Genomic DNA, 21,266 nt, shown 5'->3' with positions numbered 1-21,266 from the left:
TTCACACTGCTAAAGTGAAAGGGCTTCAAAGGCTAAAGTGGCCCAAATCCCAAATGTGACCCATATCTGATTTTCTTATGACAGTCTGAACAGCACAAATCCGATTTTTTCAAATCAGGCCCAGGCCACTTTCATACATATGTGGCCCTAAATGTTTTGCAATGAGACTTCAGTCTGAACGGCCATGTCGCATTTCATGCGATTTTTACATCATTGAAATGTGACAGACGTCACAATTCTGCACTGGAAGAGGCAGGAAGATTAAAATCACAATGGCAGACTTCGTTATTTAGGCTCCGATTGCACATTAACCTAAAAATTGCTAAACAAATTAACGCTAGCACGAGCAGCATCCATTTTTAATTCTTCTGCGCATGCTGGTCACTTCAGGGCCATATACGGTTCACACATGAGACTGATGGCAGTCGCATTTAAATGACAATGTGAACAACGGCGCAAAAAAATCGGATTTCAGCAAAAAATCCGATATGAGCATTAAGACCTGCAGTGTGTCATAGACCAGATATTTTTTATTTTATTTTTTTAATTAATAGTGCTTCATTTTTGCTACTTTTTAGAAATTCTGTTTAACAATGTCTATGTTAAGTTTATAAAATATACACTTTATTTATTTTATTATATATTTTTGGTTATTGTTTTTTATTGTTTTCTATTTTAGTTTTAGCCTTATTATGGACTCTTTTCACAGACTGTGATGACACATTTCCACAGTTATTAAAACCTTAACTCTAGCAACTTTTGTTTTTGTGTTTATAATACTATACTTTGTGTTATATTACCTTATTAAATTGCAGAAAACTAGTTAACCCTGTTGTGTGTGGCAGCTAATTTAACATCTTTCTCTCTTCTGACTAATGTAATCAATCTCTCTATATTTTCGTTCCCTCTTTTGCAAGGTCAGCAAAGTGGAACACAAAAATTATATTGGTTGTAGTTTCCTTTCACCACCATAGATGTTTCCCTAACCTGACTTCCACTTCTGAGAACCCAGAAATGTGAAAAAGGTCCTTAACTTTAATATTTTACAGCTCCCAAAGTTACTGTTTAACTAAACTGGTGCAATTACTAAACTGTATAATGAAATAAATAATTAAACAAATTTAATTTCCCAGCACAATCTAGTGTTATTGCCGTCTAGTGATATTTAATTTTAATACAGGTGGATTGTAAATGTTTCAAGTTTTAAAATATGCCATGTATTAAAAACAAAAATGACATTCTGCTGTCATAATTTATTTTAGTTTTATTACAGTAATGTTAGTCTTTCTTTTTATTTCAGTTAAAGGAACAGTTCACCTCAAAAAAACAAATTCAGTCATCATTTACTCACCCTCATGTTGTTCCAAACCTGTATGAGTTGCTTTCTTATGTTGAACACAAAAGAAGATATTTTGAAGAAAGCCGGTAATCAAACAGTTGTTGGCCCCCATTGATTTCCAGTATTTTTTTTCCCCCTGCTATGGAAGTTAATTGGGGCCAACAACTGTTTTATATTTTATTTTGTGTTCAACATAAGAAAGAAACTTATACAGGTTTGGAACGACATAAGGGTGAGTAAATGATGACAGAATTGACAGATGACAAAATGTTGATTTACTATTTATCAAACTGACCTTAGCATTGTGGAGGCAACATCTGCATTGTCAACACACGCTCAGAAAATTGTAAAACTCTAGTTATTTGGTGCCGCTAGTGGTGCAGAAATTACAAAAAAAAAAAACGAACAGCAGTCTAAATTTTCCAGTACAAATCACACTTCAGCAACTCCACACTTTCTTGATGTTTGGGCTTCGGGTCCTAAGAGACCGCACTCTGCTGGAGGACCGCAGGCTGCTCACACAGCTCCTGTCGTCGGCTCCTCAAAGCGGAGGACACATGTGATGATCGAAGTAAACTCACAGGCCTCTCAGCTTCGCACAAAAACAACTGTGAGGGTGTGTTGAGAGAGGTGACCTAAATTTTTCTAGTGTGATAGAATTAGCTTGTAAACAGAAATTTTCTCTAATTATGTGTGATTATCTAGAGGTAGGAATTCTAATGGAGTGCAATCTTTTTGGCATGCGGTTTTAAAAGAAAACCTATAATTATGTGGTTAGATAAGGGTGAACACCATTTATAAAGTGCCTTCATTTCTTTTCAAGTTCCTTTCTTTATTTGATCGTTTCATTATTGCTCTGTCATGCTGTACTAAGCAGAGATTAAATCAACATTTTCTCTAAATTAAATTTACATTAGAAAAAGGGAAGTAAAAAGCCAATTGTTTGGCCCTTCCCGAATTTAATGTGTGCTATAATTTAATGACAGGCACTGTCTTGCTCTAAACTATAAACTCGTCCTCGTTTTACCATGCAGATAAGCCTCACTCGTCTTTCAGGTGCCCTGCGTCAGCTATCTATTCATTTTTTTGTTCCATTCCTCTGTCATTCATCCTTTTATTCCGTTAGCCAAGATGGATGATGCACCTGTTTTGACCTTTTTTATCAACTGTTTTACAGACATTGAAGGACTCTTCTTCTAAATATGTCAGTTTTCTCTTTATTTGTGCCTGATACATCATCTCTGTATTTTTCTTTTTCTTTCTGTCCTTTTACTCAATCATTTTGGGTTTCTCCTACAGTGTAAAAACTTACAGTTGTCGGCTTATTCAATTTCTACTTGACCTGACCTTAAAAATTTGTTTTTCTTAGTTTTAGTTTTTAGTTGTTTTTTTGTTTGTTTTTTACATATTTTATTATACAATTTAACTGTCATCATAATGATTGCAGAATGCCACATATTTAAATTAATTAATATTAAACATAATAATATAATACACACACATATTCAGTGCCCTCCAAAAGTATTGGAACAGTAAAGACAAAATTGCTCTGTTGGCTGTGGAGTCAAGACATTTACAAATATGATTAAAAGATGAATATGAGACAAAACTACAGAATGTAACATTTTATTATTGGGTGATTCAACACAGAAAGTTAAGAAGTTCAGCACTTTTAGAGTTTCATCCCCCTATCTGATGTGAGCATAAGTATTGGAACAGTTGCCTCACAGGTCTTTCTAAGTGATCAGCTGTGTCCTGTTGCATTAATTCTTCAGATATTAAAAGCAGGGAATGTGTCGTATCAGTTATGATCCCAAGCATACAGCCTCATCTGTAAAGCATGGTGGAGGTGGTGTCATGGCATGGGCATGCATGGCTGCCTCTGGAACAGGCCCTCTCAACTTTACTGATTACTTAATGTATGATGACAGAAGCAGAATGAATTTTGAAGGATACAAAACCATCTTGCCTACCAATATTCAATTCATTTTGAAGTGCTTCATATTGCATCAGGACAATGACCCAAAACACTCTGCCAGTTCAGTCAAGGAATTTATAAGGGCAAAGAAATGGAAAGTCTTAGATTGCCCAAGTCAGTCTCCAGATTTAAATCTGATTGAACATGAATTTCACCAGCTGAAGAGGAGAGTAAAGGCAAAACAAGCACCAATTGGAATTGGCTGCATTAAAGGCTGGGAAAAGCATTTCAAAGGATGAGACCAAGAGTCTGGTGATGTCTATGGGTCACAGACTCAGTGCTGTGATTGTGTGCAAGGTATCTACAACTAAATAATAGCTTTTAATCTTTTATATCTGCCTTATGTTCAACTGTCCCAATACTTATGCTCACATCAATGAGTGGGATGAACTCTAAAAGTGCTGTTCTTTTTATTTGGTAAAACATATATGTGTTGAAACGGCTAATAATAAAATGTTACATTCTGTAGTTTTGTCTCATATTCATCTTTTAATCATATTTGCAAATGTCTTGACTCCACAGCCAACAGAGCAATTTTGTCTTTACTGTTCCAATACTTATGGAGGGCACTGTATACATAGGCCTACACATACACATATATATTAATATTATATGTTTATACAATTTAGAAGTTATCATCAAATTATTTGAATTCAGAATGTTACAATTTTTCTGAAATTTTAATTCATTGTAATTATAGTTTATTTTTATTATGCAAGAAGAAACAAACCGTTATGTGAAATAAGGGTGAAATAAAATATTATTCTATTCTATTCTATTCTATTCTTTCTGCAGTTAGGCAGGTATTAAGAGTATTTGAAATCAGAATGTTGCTATTTTTCTGAAAATGTAATAATTGTTTATCAATTTTAATAATAGTTTATAGTTTATTTTTTAACTATGTGAGAAGATGTAATTTGCTAAATGATACAAGAATCATTAAACTAGCATAGTACTGTAATATATAGTATATTATATATAGCTGTGTAATAATTGATTTAGATGTTACCACATGATGGACATTTTTAGGTTACTAATAAATATTTTTTTTCAGCAAACACTTTTCTCTTTTTACATTTCAGTATTTATAAACCCATCCCCATCAGAAACCTTTCAGTATTTAGAATGTTTATAAAGCCACCTGATCTCCACAATATAGGTGATTCCACGTTTTACTATCCCTGTGGGGACATTTGGTCCACATAATGTAGGCAAAACCTGACCCCCACATACACTAGGACAGATTAACACTATGTCATTTTTCCTTTCAAGCAGGGTGGGGTCAACAGGTGCTTCGGCTGCCATATCTAAGCAAACTGGGCGAGCAACAAATCTCTCCAAGAGCTGACAGCTCAAGAAGATCTCAGATGGCAAGCCGCTAGAAATCAATCTCGAAAGTCACGTACTTCAGTATTCAGACAGTACACTTTAGCACAATTACACAACGTCAAAATGTTCATATCAACGCACGCTTACTCTCCTCGTGAAACAAGCACATGTGCTAATCTGACACAGCCGACTGCGATCCTGCAGCTGTTAGGAAGAGAAAGCTTCTGTCTCCGCCAAATCCTATATGAAGAGTCTGACTCACGACTGCCTCCAAAATTTCCCAGAGTTCCCTGAGAATTCGGTTCTGAGGTGAAAATCAATACCAGTGCTGTCTGTGTGTATAAATCTCCCACCTCCCTCATCTCTTAGATACCTTCCACCGTTTTCTGTTTATCTCGGTGTTTGTTTTCTACATCTCAGCATGTCTGCGAGATCCTCCGAAGACAACCATCGTCTCAGACAACACTCCTCTAGTCTCTCTCATCTTCCTCTTTTCAGCGAGAGGGTTTAAATTTGCTGAGCTTTCAATAATACGGATTTGTCAGACTCCTTGAAGACAGCATTTCAAAGGCAACGGCCACACACACATACGCAGGGATCTATCAGACATTCCCCATGTGTAACAGGTCTTCTCTGAAATCTTCAGGCCTGTATTTAAGAGGGATTAAATCAGTCAGTCAAATCCAAATGGCTCCTCTCTGTGTGGAATGCAGACAAATGAGTACCTCAAATAGTTGTAAAAAGAACTCGGCTCACAACCGCAGGGACGAATACTGCTCAAACTGCTGAGCCAGACGCCAGCCGGACACACTAAAAGGGCGATACGCTTTTGGAGGGACAGAGAAATTGGCTGAGGGACCGCGCCGTGCGACATGCTGTGGTTATTTGGTCTCTAATGAGGAGTGATGGTTGACATATCGCTTTCTGCTTCCCTCGAGCGTGTGCTTTAAAAACACTACTCTCAAGGTCAGAGACTCGGAGAGGCAGGTTGCAGATGACCTGTGTGAGGCACAAAGTGTAACGGCTAATCTTTTACGCATCTGTCAGTGGAATTGCTAGTTTTCATCATCGATCTTTGTGCTACTGTAGCTGTGGGATCATTGTGAGATATTGATAGGTTCATATAAGATAACTAGGCTCAGACAGAATCCGACACTGAAGTTTTTAGCCCTTTGGCTTAGTAACTAATATGAATCCAAGAAGATGAAAATCTTCAGAAATCTATTAAAATTAAAACTCTAAATGAAAACACTATAGTTTAAAAATTAAGTTACATAACCTTTGGTTTTCATGTTGGTTTTGTATTTTTTTAAGAATTTATACCAATTTACACATGATTGTTGTTTAAAAACATAATGGCATATGATGTAACTATTAAGTAATGTCATTATTTTAAAGTTTCATTCAAATTGTTTTAGTGTACTATGAAATATGAACATTTTGAAAAGGGTAACCCTAAAAGGTTTATTATTGTCTCATCATATATATATATATATATATATATATATCAGTGGGGATTTCTTTAAGACTGCAAGGGAAGCTCGGCTTACCCTATAATGTCAAAAAAATAATGGTCAAATATGTACTATTGTGTTAACATTTTATTGCCTAAAAATGCATTAGAACACGTTCATCTCGAAGATGAGTTCGTTCAGAATCAGCTACATATAGCAGGTCGGCTGACTCGATTTCCTTCTCATACATTATGAAAATGCCAGGTTCAAAAGATTGAAGACAGTATATATAGAAATTAAAACTTTTATTTAGCACACAAGTGATGATAAAGACATGTATCATGTTACAAACGATGCTGTTCTTCTGAACTTTCTGTTCATCAAAAAAAATAAAAAATCTTCTTAGCTCTTTTCAACATAATAATAATAATATTAATAGATGTATTTTTTTTTTGGCAGAAAATCATCAGAATATTAGAATGATTTCTGAAGGATCATGTGACTGGAGTAATGATGCTAAAAAGTCAGCTTTGAAAGATAGCTTTGATTGATCATAATAAAATGTTTAACTGCACTCACAAGTGAATCTCAAGTTATTTTGTGTGATAGCTAAATATATATTTAATAACCTACAAACAAAAAAAAAAAATTTAAATTTATTTTGTCTTCATATTCCTTCTTGTAACTCTTCCCTCTCAGTCACATACTTGACTAAATGGCTCATTATGAAGCTCATTATGCGGGCCTTTGTCTTCTCAGGTGTGAATCTGAAGGTTGATGCCTTCTCGCATAGACCCTTTTTACTCAAAAAGCGTCTTAGAAAATTTTAATCAATATATTGTTTTCTGTGAGCAAATAAACAAGATGATTTTCACGTTATTTTGAAGCAAAAATTCTAGGCTACAAGATCCAGTTCTCAAAAGTCTTGTGAATAAATGTTCTGTATGGTTTTTATGTCCTTATTTCAGTGACTTCAAAATTTTAGTTTTTCACTAACCACGCATAAACGTTGTTTTCTCAAAAACAAAATCAAGTACATAAGTGCTGCTAATATATTATTGTAGCCCAGTTTTTGCTGTTTACAGTGTTATTAAACTTTAGCCATTTATATATTTATAAGCAACTGAAAAAAGCACAAATGTCAGGGCATGTCAAAACTTCTCCAGGCCCCCAAAACACCCTCAGACCCCAGAGGGTTAAAGACATGGCGTTGGGCAGTGCAATGCCTCAGCTTTACAAACTGTTCTCATTAGTGGCAACAATTGGAGCTACATCTGCAGGTGTAGAAAGGAGCTTCTCCGGTTTAAAGCGGCTCAAATCCTACACCCGTAACACAATGGGCCAAGGCCGTTTAAGCAGCCTAGCTCTGCTGGTCATTGAGAGGACACTGGTCAAGTCACTGGAAAAGACTCCTAGTTGGTACGACAGGGTCATAGAGCATTTTCTTGAAAATAATTTACGTATAAAGAAATGGAGATAGTAGAAAGTAGTAGAAGTATATTTAAGTCATTGTGCTGTATTAATTACATTTTAGTCTAGTTTTGAATTTAAACCTGTAAAGCCTGATATATGAAATAATAGTCAAAATATTTTCTTTAATTGGAAACGTTTATTGAACCTTTAGAAAAAGCATTAAAAAGAAATGTAAAAAATTATAATAATGCACATGTACTTTACAGTTTTCTCGATTGCTAACACACAATTCATGGAACAATTCACAATTTTCTCACAACTATAAACACAATCTCAAAACTACACACCAAATTGTGCAAACTTCAGACTTCCAGGTCAAAATCAAATAGTTTAGTCAAAAACATGTTCTCTTTGTCAGACTCAAACTTTGGCCTCAGATGATACACAAAACTGTCAACTACACAAACTATTTTCCTGCATAGAGAACACTAGTGAGATCAATTCAGAACACTGTTACAATAACCTCCTTTTGGGAAATAGGAATCCTTTTGCTAGTAAGTGTCTGTTACAGAACACGACATAAACAGAGGGGTGCAGATACAGTCAAATTCAGCAATAAACTTTTAGAAAAGTTTACTTTCATTACACTACTGTAAAAAGATCTTACAGTAGTTGAAAAGCACTAGAAGAGAAAAGTTCAAAGACCAAACAACTGAATATACAGTAAACACACATTGGAATATACTGTCAGTTACTTTAAATAAATCAATTCATTCATTCATTCATTCATTCATTCATCTCAGTTCTGCAAAAATAGAGTTCATTTTTTGATGCTTGAGTTAATTATATTGTGTTTTTGTGTTTTCTGAATAAGAACATGGTTTTTGTGTAGAGTTTTGCAGAAAACACTGAGCAAATTGGAACGTGTGCAAGCAGGTGAAACGTGTTAAAGGTTTTGAGAATCGTGTCTTTGTTTCGAGAACTGCATGAATGGTTTGGAAAATTGGGTCAAATGAATCAGTTATAGTGTGTTAGCATATCTGATACATCAAGCTTTTATGGAGCTCATAATTAAAAAGCAAAGCACCACAGTTTTATTAGGCTCAAACTGAGTGATATGTAATTTGGTGAAGATTTTGTTATTTACAGTTTATGGTCAAAAAGTCAATTCAAAGAGATATTAATAACAGTAGCAGACTACTTACAAAAATGCATATAAATATCAGTTGTCACTCGATATCTCCACAAATATATCTTAGAAAGATTATATTTAAATGCGTAGTTTTATGATCTGTAATTTTTACTGTGGGGCAAAACATAATGTTTTTCTTGTGTTTATTTTATACAAATCAGTTAAGATTTTACAGCAAAAATATGTGTATATGTTTATCACAACTAGAATTATACTAAAAGTTAGTTTACTTACTAAAAAAAAATTAAACTATCAATCAAATTACATGTTGATCATGTTGATAATTCAAAGGCCTTAATGAATATGTCAAATATGAAACAGTAGGCTTTATAAGGGTTAACTTAATAGATCTGAAAAAGGACTTTCGTGTCATTGACCCATTTTTGTGCAGATTTTGTGAAAAAAAAATCTGTGGAATGGATTTAAACATATAATGCTTTATATAGCTACTACACTCTTATTAGTAGGTCAAAGTATTGTTAAATTAATTTCAATTATTTAGTAATCTCATACAGTAGGAAGCACAGAATGTGCATAATTTTATGATTGGCATGTAGTCAAATTCTGTTTGAAGTAAATCTGTGAAATCTGAGAGTTCTGTGGGTGCAGATACATGTGGGCCTAGCGATCACTGTCCAATAACGCTGCTGCAGAAGCTGCTGGAAACAAGTGACACCGTATTGCCGCATCTTGCCACATATTCCCCTCAAATCACGACCCTCGGATGTCAGTAAGATGTCTCGTTTGGCTCACATCTAGTCAGGCTCAGAAACTTTCTGTCAGCATGTTGCAGAACAAGGAGAGAGTTTGACCTCAGCCAACTGTGTCCAAAAAGCTGATGTGAGCCATATGACCAGCAGCAGAAAAAAAGCAAAGCTGATGTGCTTTCATACCAGCTTCATAATTAACAAACATATGGTGCTCCTGTCAAACATTTAGAAATATAGCGTGTTCTGTTTTTTCATGTTCCATCATGCGACTCAGGCTCAGATATTTTCAGCCATTCATTGTGACAGCCTTGTTTATTTTTATAGCAGCTAAGTGTGTTTACTGAGATTTTAATTAGGCTAATAAATTACGCTTTTAATAACAAATTGTGACAATGGAATTCATTAAAAATTAATTAAAAAGGCTCATTCTAAACTATGCACAATAAATCTATACTATCACACTTATATAAAAGATATGATATGATATGATATGATATGATATGATATATGATATAATATATGAAACTTAAACTTAAACTGAAGTAAAAATTATTAAAAGAAACTATATAGACATGTATTTAAAAACAAACTTCTACTACTGCTACTAATATTTACATTATATTTACATAAAAGTAAATATAAAAATAAAAATGTAATATTTATAAAAACTATATAGTAACACCGATATAACATGAAATATCATACAACTCATTAGTGGGCGGGACATTCTCATTCTAGAGTGCATTTGATTGGATAAAAATTTATGTAGTGCAGGATGAGTCACTAATATTTTGCTCAGTTTTCCTTGAAGAGAAAGTCTGTAAATTTTAACTGCATATGCAAAATGTGAATCAGAAAATTGGAACAGTAAATAGCTGTTATATAATACAGTGGCCAATAAAAGCCATAAAAAAACATAATGCACAGTAATAAATTTGCAATGAAGCCATTAATGCAGGGCTATGGGTGACAACCAGTGAAATAACTGTATCCTCACTGGTCTGTTCTCATTTTCAGCCTATAACTGGCTTCAGATCTGATTGATGGATGGCATTGCACTGGGTCTAAGTGAACTATAATGATCATGTATTTCCTGTTGATGCCAGTAATTGGTGATTTAGGTCCGGGCCGTAAACACGAAGCGCTCTGTTGTCCTCTCAGTGTGCTTTCAAACAATCAAAACCCATTTCTGTTTTATTTGAATGTGCATTAGTCTAAAGTTGATAAGCTGAAAATATAGTCTAATATTTTAATGTGAGTCTGCATTTTGGACATTTTGAAATAAACAAGCCAAAATAAATAAGCAATCTGTAACCCCAGCAGGGTCAGAGCGAACTGAAATGTTCAATTTACAATTTTATTTGTATAAGTGGAATTAGTTTTCAGTGCAATTAAATGGAAGATACTGATAGACAGGCTCTAACCAGGAAAGAGTAATAGCACCCCCTAGTGACTGATATATTTATTAAACGTATTCAAATGTAATAGGGACTCTCTCTATGTATAAATAATCGTAATATTTGTCAATGAACGAAGCCATTTCTGAAGGATTTTAATACTTATATATCAGAGCACAATGCTGTGCATCATCTTCTTAAAAAAAAAAAAAAACCTCACAAACATGCATTTAAAACCTTGGAATCGTGTCAGCTGAATGTGTTTTCCGGCATCAACAAGTTCTGTTAATTAAACAGACTAATGTACAGTACATGACTTGAATGGTGTAGCAAATAGAAGCGCAAGGCATTAAATTAAGTGTGTGATTCATTACTAGGGCTGTTGTTTTGCTTTAAGTTGTATGAGCTGAAGTTTGTTTGTGTGTGTGTGTGTGTGTGTTTGTGTGTGTGTGTGTGTGTGATCGCTCTCAATGGTTCTGAAGGTCAAGAGCTCGCATGTCTTTTGAAGAGGTTCTTTCTCATTTCGTGAAGCTCTTATACTTCTCTTTTTCATGCTCTACCATGACAACAGCCACTCAACAAGCAATGAGAAAACTCCTAGTGGCATGACTGCAGCACCCATAAACACTGCAGTAAATATTACTTCTCAAATTAACACATTACAAAAAAAGGTCAGAAAGTAGTAGCACGTGGATTTGATCCTCTTGTAGCCTATTTACAATTGGGTTGTGTTTAATTTACAGTAAGCTATATTCAATTCACTGTATCAAAAAAGTTTTTAAATAATTTTAATTTAATTTAAAACCATAATTAGTGGAATGCCACATTCTACACATATGCTGCCATGTTTTCCCACATTACAAATGTTTATTTTATTGTATTATTTATATTTTATTTCCTTATTTGGTAACACTTTATAATAAGTATACAGTAATAAAGTATTTACAAATTAATTGCAGATTGTTAGTTTGCAGTTAATTGATAGTTTATAAACTATTAAATATATTAATAGACAAAATACAAACAGTAATTCATTGTCATCTTAATTAACACATTTTGTTTTGTTTAACTAGCTCATATATAAAGAGATAGATAACATTTTATTAACAACTTCTTAACCATAAATAGTTCTCACTTTAAATGAGGCCACAGGAAGTCGGAAATTGTTGTTAATTAAGTTCTTTAAAACATCCTTTATTGGACATTAATTCGCATTTGTAAAATGTCCTTAAAATGTTTACAAATAAATTAAACCTACACCCAAAGCTAAACATAACCATTAAAAAAAAAATTAAATAACATAATGCTGTCGATATGAAATATACTTACAAATACTCATTAGATAATTGTTCAAATAGATCTGTTGGTTAGGGGACAGAATATACAGTCTGAACAGTATAAAATTATTATTTCTATGGAAAATCCTTATAAAAACCAAATGTGTGTGTGTGTCATGAATCAGGTCTATGGACTTCCTTTCGCTCGCCACCAGAGGTCACTCCTCCATCACATTGACTCTCACATTGCACAGACTGTTTCACATTCACCCCGGACTACATTTCCCAGCAGCCATTTCACTAATCACCCGCTCACACCTGAGAACTATCAAACAATCACACACCCTACATAAACCATGGACTTCCTTTCACAGCTCACCGAGTATTGTTCTGCGTATAGCACTCTCCTGTTACCTGCCTTACTGAGCCATTCTGTGTTTCTGTTTAGTTCCAGTATTGTTCTGCGTTTATTACTCTCCTAGTTTTAGCTGTGATAAGGAACCTGTTTCTGATTTACTAGCCTGTGTTTCCGTCTCGCCATTTTGATGTTGTTTGTGCTTCACTTGGACTATCGCTCATGTTTCTGGATTGTCCCTCTTGTTAAGCCCTCTGGATAATGTTCGCTGTTGACTGACTCATGCCTGGTTTAGATTATTCTTGTTTCTCGTCTGTGCCATACCTGTTTGCTGGTGTTTTGACCACGTCTCTGTATAATAAAGCTTGCAAATGGATCCGCACGTCTCTCGTCTCGTTCGCCCCGTTACAGAGTGTGTATGTGCTCTTTTTTTGTTTTTCATTTGTAATTGTGAATATTTTAAATGCAATTCATGTCCAATAAAGGTTGGTTTAAAGCACTTAATGACATTTTCTGACTTTCTGTGACCTAATCTAAAGTAAGAACTGTTTATGGGTAATAATTTATTAAGCATTATGTAACTATGAGACAAAGAGACATTAGATTGTATATTTTATATCTTATTTTGTATGTGTGTGTATGTGCGTGCGTTTTGTGAGACATTAGGACATAGATTTGTATAATGAGATGAGTATGACATAGGTTTTACAAGGAGAAGGTGTCTTATGAGGATATTGCCCCATGTCTCCACTTTTCAAAATGCTTATATATGTTTTTATGTTAACTTTCACACTTACTAGTGAGCCTTCTTCCACGACTGCCTGCCCACCAATACAAGGTTGACTTGTTGCCATAGTTACCTAGTGGGTGGTTTGCATTTTTTTCTGCTTCCTTTGGCCACTACACTGGATTGCATTTTGTGGGCTGTTTTAGGACAAACACAAGAACATGGATAAATTACTGAACCCCTCCAGCATAATAACATTAACCTGTCCTGACTGTTACTGTCCTGATTTTTCCTCTTTGTCTGTTAGTGTGTGTGTGTTTTAATAAATAAATAATAATAATCATTGGTAGAGATTTGCAGAATAGCATTACATCACTTGCTCACTAATGGATCCTCTGCAGTGAATGGGTGCCATCAGAAAGAGAGTCTAATAGGCCACAAGTATTTCATGACTCCAGTCCATTTAAAACTCCATCTTGTCTAAATCAGGAGATACAAATTCTCAGAATAAGCACCGGTTGCTAGCAAAAACGGTTATAAACCAATATGATTGGTGGATTTTGATGTGAGTGGACAACAGGGGATGGACTTTTTTTCACTGGAAGCATTATTATTATTATTGTTATCATTATTATTATTATTACTTCTCTCTCTCTCTGGGTGTGTGTGTATGTGTGTGAGTGTGCATGTTTATGTGGTTTATGAGGACACAAATTTGTATAATGACATGGGTATGACAGAGGTATTACAATATGAAGGTGGTTTATGAGGACACTGCCTATGTCCCCGTAATTCAAAAGGCTTAAAAAACATACTAAATTGTGTTTTTTTGAAAATCTAAAAATGCACAAAGTCTCCTGTGAGGGCTACGTTTAGGTGTAGGGTTGGTGTAGGGCAATAGCACACACAGTTTGTTCAGTATAAAAACCATTACGCCTATGGAGAGTCCCCATAAACCACAAAAACCAACGTGTGTGTGTGTGTGTGTGTGTGTGTGTGTGTGTGTGTTTGTGTGTGTTTTTTGATGACCTGCAGGATGAATACATTCTCAGCAAATTTGTATTTTTTGGGCAACTGTTCCTTTAGGCCAATGAATTACAGAAATCTAGTACATAACTGTAGATAAAAGTTTTTATATTGTTTATCTGGAATGTATTTAGGCTATTCATTTATTAATAAAACAGCGCGTTAAGTTGCACAAGCAAACTTAAAATAATCTACTAATAAAAAATACGAAAACATGTTCTGTGATCTTGTTAAAGAAGAGAGATGCACGAGCTCGTGAGCCTCCATCGCGTGGGATGAGTCGCACTGACGTCACTCAGTGACTCAACCGCTCATCCTTAATAAAAGTATCGCGGCTGTGAGTAACTACTCCTCTAGTCTCAGCTCATCGGTAATTGAGCTCTGATGGAGGGTACATGTTCATGTGGCGGTGTTCCAGGTGCAGCGAGGATCTATGGAGCGTTCTTAAAGGAATTGAAACTGCGCAGTTCTTCCTCATTAGCTCATACACACAAAGATCGGTTTTCAGCTCATATCGCAGGTAAGGTGATGAATATATTTAAATATAGCTGGATTGCAATTCGTAAACTAATAAGTTATGTTACTTCTTAGATACTATGACGAGTAAGATCAGTCCTGATTCACACTCACTTAATTGTGTTTTAAAGATGTTCGTCATTTGTGCGTCTCTTTTCTATTTCTGAAACACACCACTAGATGGCACTAGATGGATACGGTAATGTCTAAGATATTTACATGGGTTGTTTATTGTTTGTCAACGTTCTTTTAACATTATCTGTGTTTATTTATACATTTTAATATTGTTTATTTATTATTTGTTGAATTATGTAGATTGCCTTTACGTTGTATTAAAAATATTAAATAATTTTTATTGCTATAGAGATTTAGCAGGTTTGTTTTGAAAATCTGACATACCTCATGACAACTGGTCACCTTTACTGAAACAAAACATTATGAAAACTTATTCTCTCTCTCTCTCTCTCTCTCTCTCTCTCTCTCTATCTCGTCATTTGCACAGTTGTCCAGCAGCTGGGATTTTTTCTTCACCCCTGCAGTGGGATGGAAAATGATGTCACTAATGCTGATGCATCTGCAGCCAGTAGAAAAGGACCATTGGTACCAGTTTGTGAAGAGCTTCTTTCTGATTGAGCTCAGGGAGATGAACATCTTGGAGAGCCAATCATCATGGAGAAGAGGTGGGTCTTTTAACTCTCCCCTGACCAATAATCATGGCTTCATCAGGGTTAAAAGATGATGACACTGACTGAGCATCATATTTCATGTGTGTAGCATGTTCAGACAAAGCTGTTGCCAAGCAGAGCTGGTTCATGCTTATGGATTTTCATCTACTTTTTTTATCTAATCTTTGATTTATGATGCTGACACGAACTGTTAGAATTATTTAACACATTTCTTATCAGTTAAATATGGTGCATGAAATGCATTATGTAATACTGACTATTTTTGCATTGTCCCATCTGAATAAAAGTATATCTGTAATTTGATGTTGTTAGTGATCTGAACAAACCTATATCTTGTGTTAAAGTTTATTTTGTGCTGTGGACTTGGATGACACTGCCCAAAATTGTGCAGTACGTTAATGAGAGGTGTGTGTGGACTTTTAATGCAAGCAAAAAATCCCATAGACATGCAATAAAAAGCCATATCTAGAGACCAGATTTATCTATAACACCCTAGAAATGATCCAGAATAGCCTAGCAACTCCCTGTTGCATAGTGGCATCAACTTTTGCACATGCATAATCTGGTTGGAATTATAATTCAGAGCCACAGATATGAAGCATAGCACATCGCCACTCAAAACTAGATGTATCTTTTATGGCTCTGCAGCACCAGAGGAATTCCAATAAGCTATTTCATGCATTACTGTTCAGTGTGAATCTTCTGTATGTCCTTATGCTACTGCAAACACATAAACAGTATTGATTTATGACATCTTCTGTTTTTTCTCTTCGCATGGAGTCAGCGGTTACATCTGGTTTATGGAGGTCAGAACTCCATGTTTAACTGACTCAAGTGTGTAGTTCTGTTACCATGGCGAGCATGGAATCCAGCTCAGCCAGACAGAGCGTCTGATTGGCTGGCATGCCGACATTGGTATATCATGCAGCCGGCTGACTCGCCCAATGGAGACCGTGCAGCACTGGAGCTGTTGCTATGGGCAGTCAGACAGGAATCTATCTCATTTCTTATGATCTGTGTGGTTTTTGTGATGCACTGTCTCTGTATGTCCATCAAATTTTGGTTTGCACTCACCCTGAACACTGTCTTCTCTGCTTATTTGATAGGATGGGGCAGATGGGGTACATGGGTGCTATGCACAGAAAGTCACGTAGGCAAGACCCCCTCCTCCTTTCACCCGCTGCCTCAATATCTCAGTCTAAGTGCCTCAATCTCAGTCAGAAGCTGTGGGTCTACCCAGCTGTGACCAGACACCTCCAGAAATGCACAAGCATTTTGAGTTCTCTTTTCTTTTATCATCTTGTTCCCCTCTATTCCTGTCCTTTACTGTCATCCTCTCCTGTCTTATGCTCTGCCCTTCTCATCTATTCTCAAATCTCACCATCATATTTTTCCCTTCATAAAACCTGTTATGTTCTATTATATCCAGTCCATCCATTTCCAACTGTGCTATTCTCTATTTTCAGATCTCATTTATTCACTTATATTATCTATTGACTTCTCCTCTCCTGTTCCCATTCGTTTTCCTATGCCCATTTTTTCCTTGCTTCTATTTTATCCTGTGTTATGGTATCCTTTCCTGGCCTTTCATTTCTTGACCTGTCTTGTCCTATTCTATTCTATTCTATTCTATTCTATTCTATTCTATTCTATTCTATTCATACTCTTTCCTACACTTGTCTTATCTTATTCCATTCTTTTCTTTTCTGTTCTATTCTATGATTTTCTTATTACTATTGTTATCCTATAATGATCCTATCCTATTCCTAGTTCTAGTTCTAGTGCTATCCTATCATATTCTATTCTGCCCTATTCTATTTCTATTTCTATTCTTTCCTATCATATCTTGTCCTGTCTTATCCCACCCTTTCCTGTTCTTTCTAATCCTGCTCTATTCTAATCTAATTCTATTCTCTTGTTCCATGCTTTTAATATTCGCTACCTATCATATTCTATTCTATCCTATCCTATTCATACTTTTCCTATCTTTTCCTGTCATATTCTATTCTATATTTTTGTTCCTATTAATATACTATACATATCCCATTCCTATTCTATTCTATTCGGTTCTGTTCTTTCCAATCAGATCATATTTTTTGCTTTCCTATGCTGTCTTTTTCTATTCTATTCCATTTCTGTCATTTCCTACCATATCCTATCCTGTCCTGTCCTATCCTATCCTATCCTATCCTATCCTATCTTGTTCTATTCTATTATGTTCTATTCTATTATATTCCTATTGATATCCTATATCTATTCTATCCTATTCATATGTTTTACTTCTGTCCTATAATATCCTTTGCATTTCCTTTACTTGTTCCTAATGCTGTTCTGTCCGGACCTATCCTACCGTATTCTATTCCCATTTTTTCCTATCCTTGTTTTTTTTTTTGTTTTTGTCTTCTGCTCCTCTCACTTATCACTATCACCTATTAGTGTCTATCGTCTCCTATCACCTCTAATCGCCTGCTGAAATCTACTCTCTGTGTGTCAGACAAGTTTTCATAGCAGGTCATCCCTGATGACTTAAACAGGCTTACATTGAACAAGCAACCAAATTCATGTTGTTGGGAACACTATATCACAGAGACTTGTGGGGTTAGCTTTCTTGATTTGGGTTGGTAAGCAAACACCTACAGTACAACACCCAAAAAAACACCTTAACTACTACATATAGATCAGTTGAGCTCATAATTGTTAATATGGTATCAGCGCAGCTTTTAATCCATTGCAAACCCTGTAGTAACTGTAGTGGCCACATCCACCGCTACATGGAAAGATGGTTACATCAAAATACCATTATAGACTATAATTATCCCATGATGAATTCCACAATTTCACATTTCTTCAATCAAGGTTTAATTGAGCATATAGATATTTTTGAGGCTTTGAAATATACCCGATTCTTTCAGAAAATGGAGTCTTTTGCCACCCTACAGTGAGGTTTAAAAATAGCGCATTGTGTGTTGGCCTTGTTCCAAAACACACACATACATGGCAGACACACTCTCTCTCTCTCTCTCCCACTTTTTTTCCACACATTTCCCACCTCCAGGGCTCATATTCGCTGGTATACCTTGACTGACACAGTTTGCTCTCATCTGGTTGGATGAAGTGAGATGACTGACAACTGAGCAGAGTGCATTAGCAGCCAGCAGTGGCTCCACCCCCAGGCTGTGCACGTGGATGAGTCTGCTGTGAACATCTGAAAATCAAAGAGAGAGGAGAGGGGAAAGAGGGAGGAGAGAAGTGGGGAATAGAGGCGACAGGATTGACTTGGGAAGGAGAGGAAAGGTTTGGAATTGCTTTGAAGGAAAAACGGTAGAAAGAGGGCAGAGAAAGAGGTGAAAGAAGAGGAGGTAAGCCAAAGATTTGAAAGGAAAGACCACCTCTTTATTTTAAATGTCTCATAATAGTTAAAGGTACCTGCTTGTTTTTTTTTTATGCGCAAATTATCATGGGCATGTGATTCCATATAGGTGAATGTCGTGTATGTGTGCATTACGTGCACACTGATCAGCACTAAAGCAGTCATTCATTATTCTGACAGCAGTGTGTGTGTGTGTGTGTGTGTGTGTGTGTGTGTGTGTGTGTGTGGTAGCATTACAGATGCATTGCCTCACATCATCGCCGGCAACTGACTGTAGTTACTGGTATCGCTTACACTGGCTCTCTGGTTCCGTGTGATTAAATAAATGCTATCTTGAGATTACAATCCCCATGGTATGCTAGTTTTCATATTGTAAAACTGACATGCAAATGTTGCATCAAAATGCACTGGTTTTTAGAAAAGGGCATCATCTGTTAGGGATGTCAACTCATAGAGGAAGTATGGTTCTGAAAATTACTGTGTTTACTTCAACAATCCACTGTATACTGTAAATGTTTCCCAGGGAAAAAAGCATTGGAAGGCTATTGTTTGCACAGGCCTGCAGGGGGCTTAATGGCACACGTGCCGTGGTTATCTCCACATACTGACCTACATTCACCGGAGCTTTACCACAAGCAGACAACCGTGAGCTGCTAAAATATCCTTCTAAAAATAGAAGCTTAACCCGAGTCATTTGGTAGAGCTATAATGAATGAAAACGTGATGTCAGTTAAATGAGACCAGTTGTGCCTTGTAACCTTGTAGACTGAATTGAAACCCAGAACAGAGTTCAAACAGAAACAGGAAGTCTGTAATTGCAGAATTAATCGTTTGTGAGGACAGCTCGGAGACTTGATTCAATTGTGTTTTTGGAGACCTTTATGTGCTGAAGCTTGAGCAGATTTCCTCGCATAGTTGCGAAGTGTCTGCTGAAACCTTTAAAAGAGGAAAGTTACTCAAATTTTTGAAGAGCGTAGTCTAGTGTTAAACCTAAGCAAAAATACCCTGAATATGTAATTATAGCACTCTTAAAACATAAACACAAGCCTTCCTTTTAAACTCGCATGCATACTGTGCACCTTTTACAGCTCAGCGGTAAATTGAAACATTATGTTTGGTTCTGGTTTGGACCACGGTGGTCCAGCTGTGTGAGTCGCAGGGGTGGTGGTTATGGTTTGGGAGTGAAGGAAACTTGGTTTTGGAAATATCCTAAAGTTTTGCCAATCCAAGCACTTCACAACCTCATATGGGAATCTGTGGTTCTGAGGAAACTGTCATTACTGGACCACCATCGTTTTGGAGCTCGTCAGCTAGTTGTGTCCAGTAGTTCTACCTTGTGTCGTATCTGCTTCATGTTTCATATCTGCCTGGACTGGTTTACTGCCAGGCTGCCAAGTAACTCTACAGTATGATCTCAGCAGACTGAAAACAAACTTCTGATCTGGAACTTCTTTCAACTGATCTTCACCTGCTAACAGCAGATCTCAAAATTCAGATTTCAGTAGTCTGATCTCAAATTTATGATCTGTTTTGTATAAATGCAAATGCCTGATACATTTGATCTCAACCCTCTGATTTCATCAGTCTGATTATCAAGCTTCTGATCTTAATCATCTGACGTAAAGGTGACATATCACGAAAATATGACTTTTTTTCATTTTTAAGTGAAATAAATGGGTCCCTGGTGCATCTATCAACCCATAAAATGTGAAAATAATGATTTTGTAGCAATTGTTTTAATACGCCTTTCTCTGCAAGCTTGTGAAAAATTAGCTCAAGGACAAGTGAGCAGTGGATTTATTGATTTATTTAATGTATATTACACTGCTGCCACACAGATCTAATGGAAACATGTGATTTCTTTCCCAGCTGTTTACCTACACAGACATAACTTGACTGTTTTGTAACATAAACCTGTGTGTATTTGACAATAAAAGAGAACTTAGATTAGTGCTTACATGCTGTGTGACAGCTGCTTTCTGTGTGCGTGTTCCCGGATATGTGTGCGCTCAGAAAACTGGATCAGAAATTTAAAACGCATGACTTGAACACGATAGACATGATGATCAAAACCAAACAGATGTTTTTGTCACTGTTTTTGAGGTAGGAACTGAAAAGGGGGCGGGGAGCAGCAGCTCATTTGCATTTAAAGAAACAGCATGTTTCTGCTTCCACTCAATGTAAGCATTTTCAAAATAATGTAATGATCTGTGGGGGTTTTTTGCACACAAAAACTAACAAATATGTGGAATCATAACAATCTGCCACTGTTGTGATTGGCTAACGTCATTGTATAGGAAACAGTCTCAATACCACGCCCCCTCGCTATTGCATGTGAGTGTTTTGATAACATTATCAAAATAAAACGGTCCTTTTCAGACAGAGCATTACGAAATCATTTACTTACAGCTTGTGATGCAGCTGCAGTCAGATCTAGCACAGCTTCATCTTTCAACATATGTACCTTTGTGAACTCTCCATGACACTGTGCCTCGTT

General features: G+C 36.0%; 1 protein-coding gene across 1 annotated transcript in view; it reads left to right on the top strand.

Annotated features, from left to right (window-relative positions):
* The first annotated feature begins 14,462 nt into the window (after positions 1-14,462).
* kdm6bb (lysine (K)-specific demethylase 6B, b) overlaps positions 14,463-21,266 on the top strand; it is a 36,175-nt gene continuing 29,371 nt past the window's right edge. Inside the window, exons 1-3 of the mRNA XM_079408610.1 lie at positions 14,463-14,717; positions 14,845-14,912; positions 15,216-15,393. The gene's annotated coding sequence lies outside the window, so the exon portion shown is untranslated. The remainder of the gene's footprint in view (positions 14,718-14,844; positions 14,913-15,215; positions 15,394-21,266) is intronic.

The sequence above is a fragment of the Barbus barbus genome (assembly GCF_936440315.1).
Source record: "Barbus barbus genome assembly, chromosome: 45".
NCBI classification, from domain to species: Eukaryota; Metazoa; Chordata; class Actinopteri; order Cypriniformes; family Cyprinidae; genus Barbus; species Barbus barbus.
The sequence above is the reverse complement of the archived record's forward strand: the minus strand, read 5'-3'. Positions and strand labels throughout refer to the sequence as shown.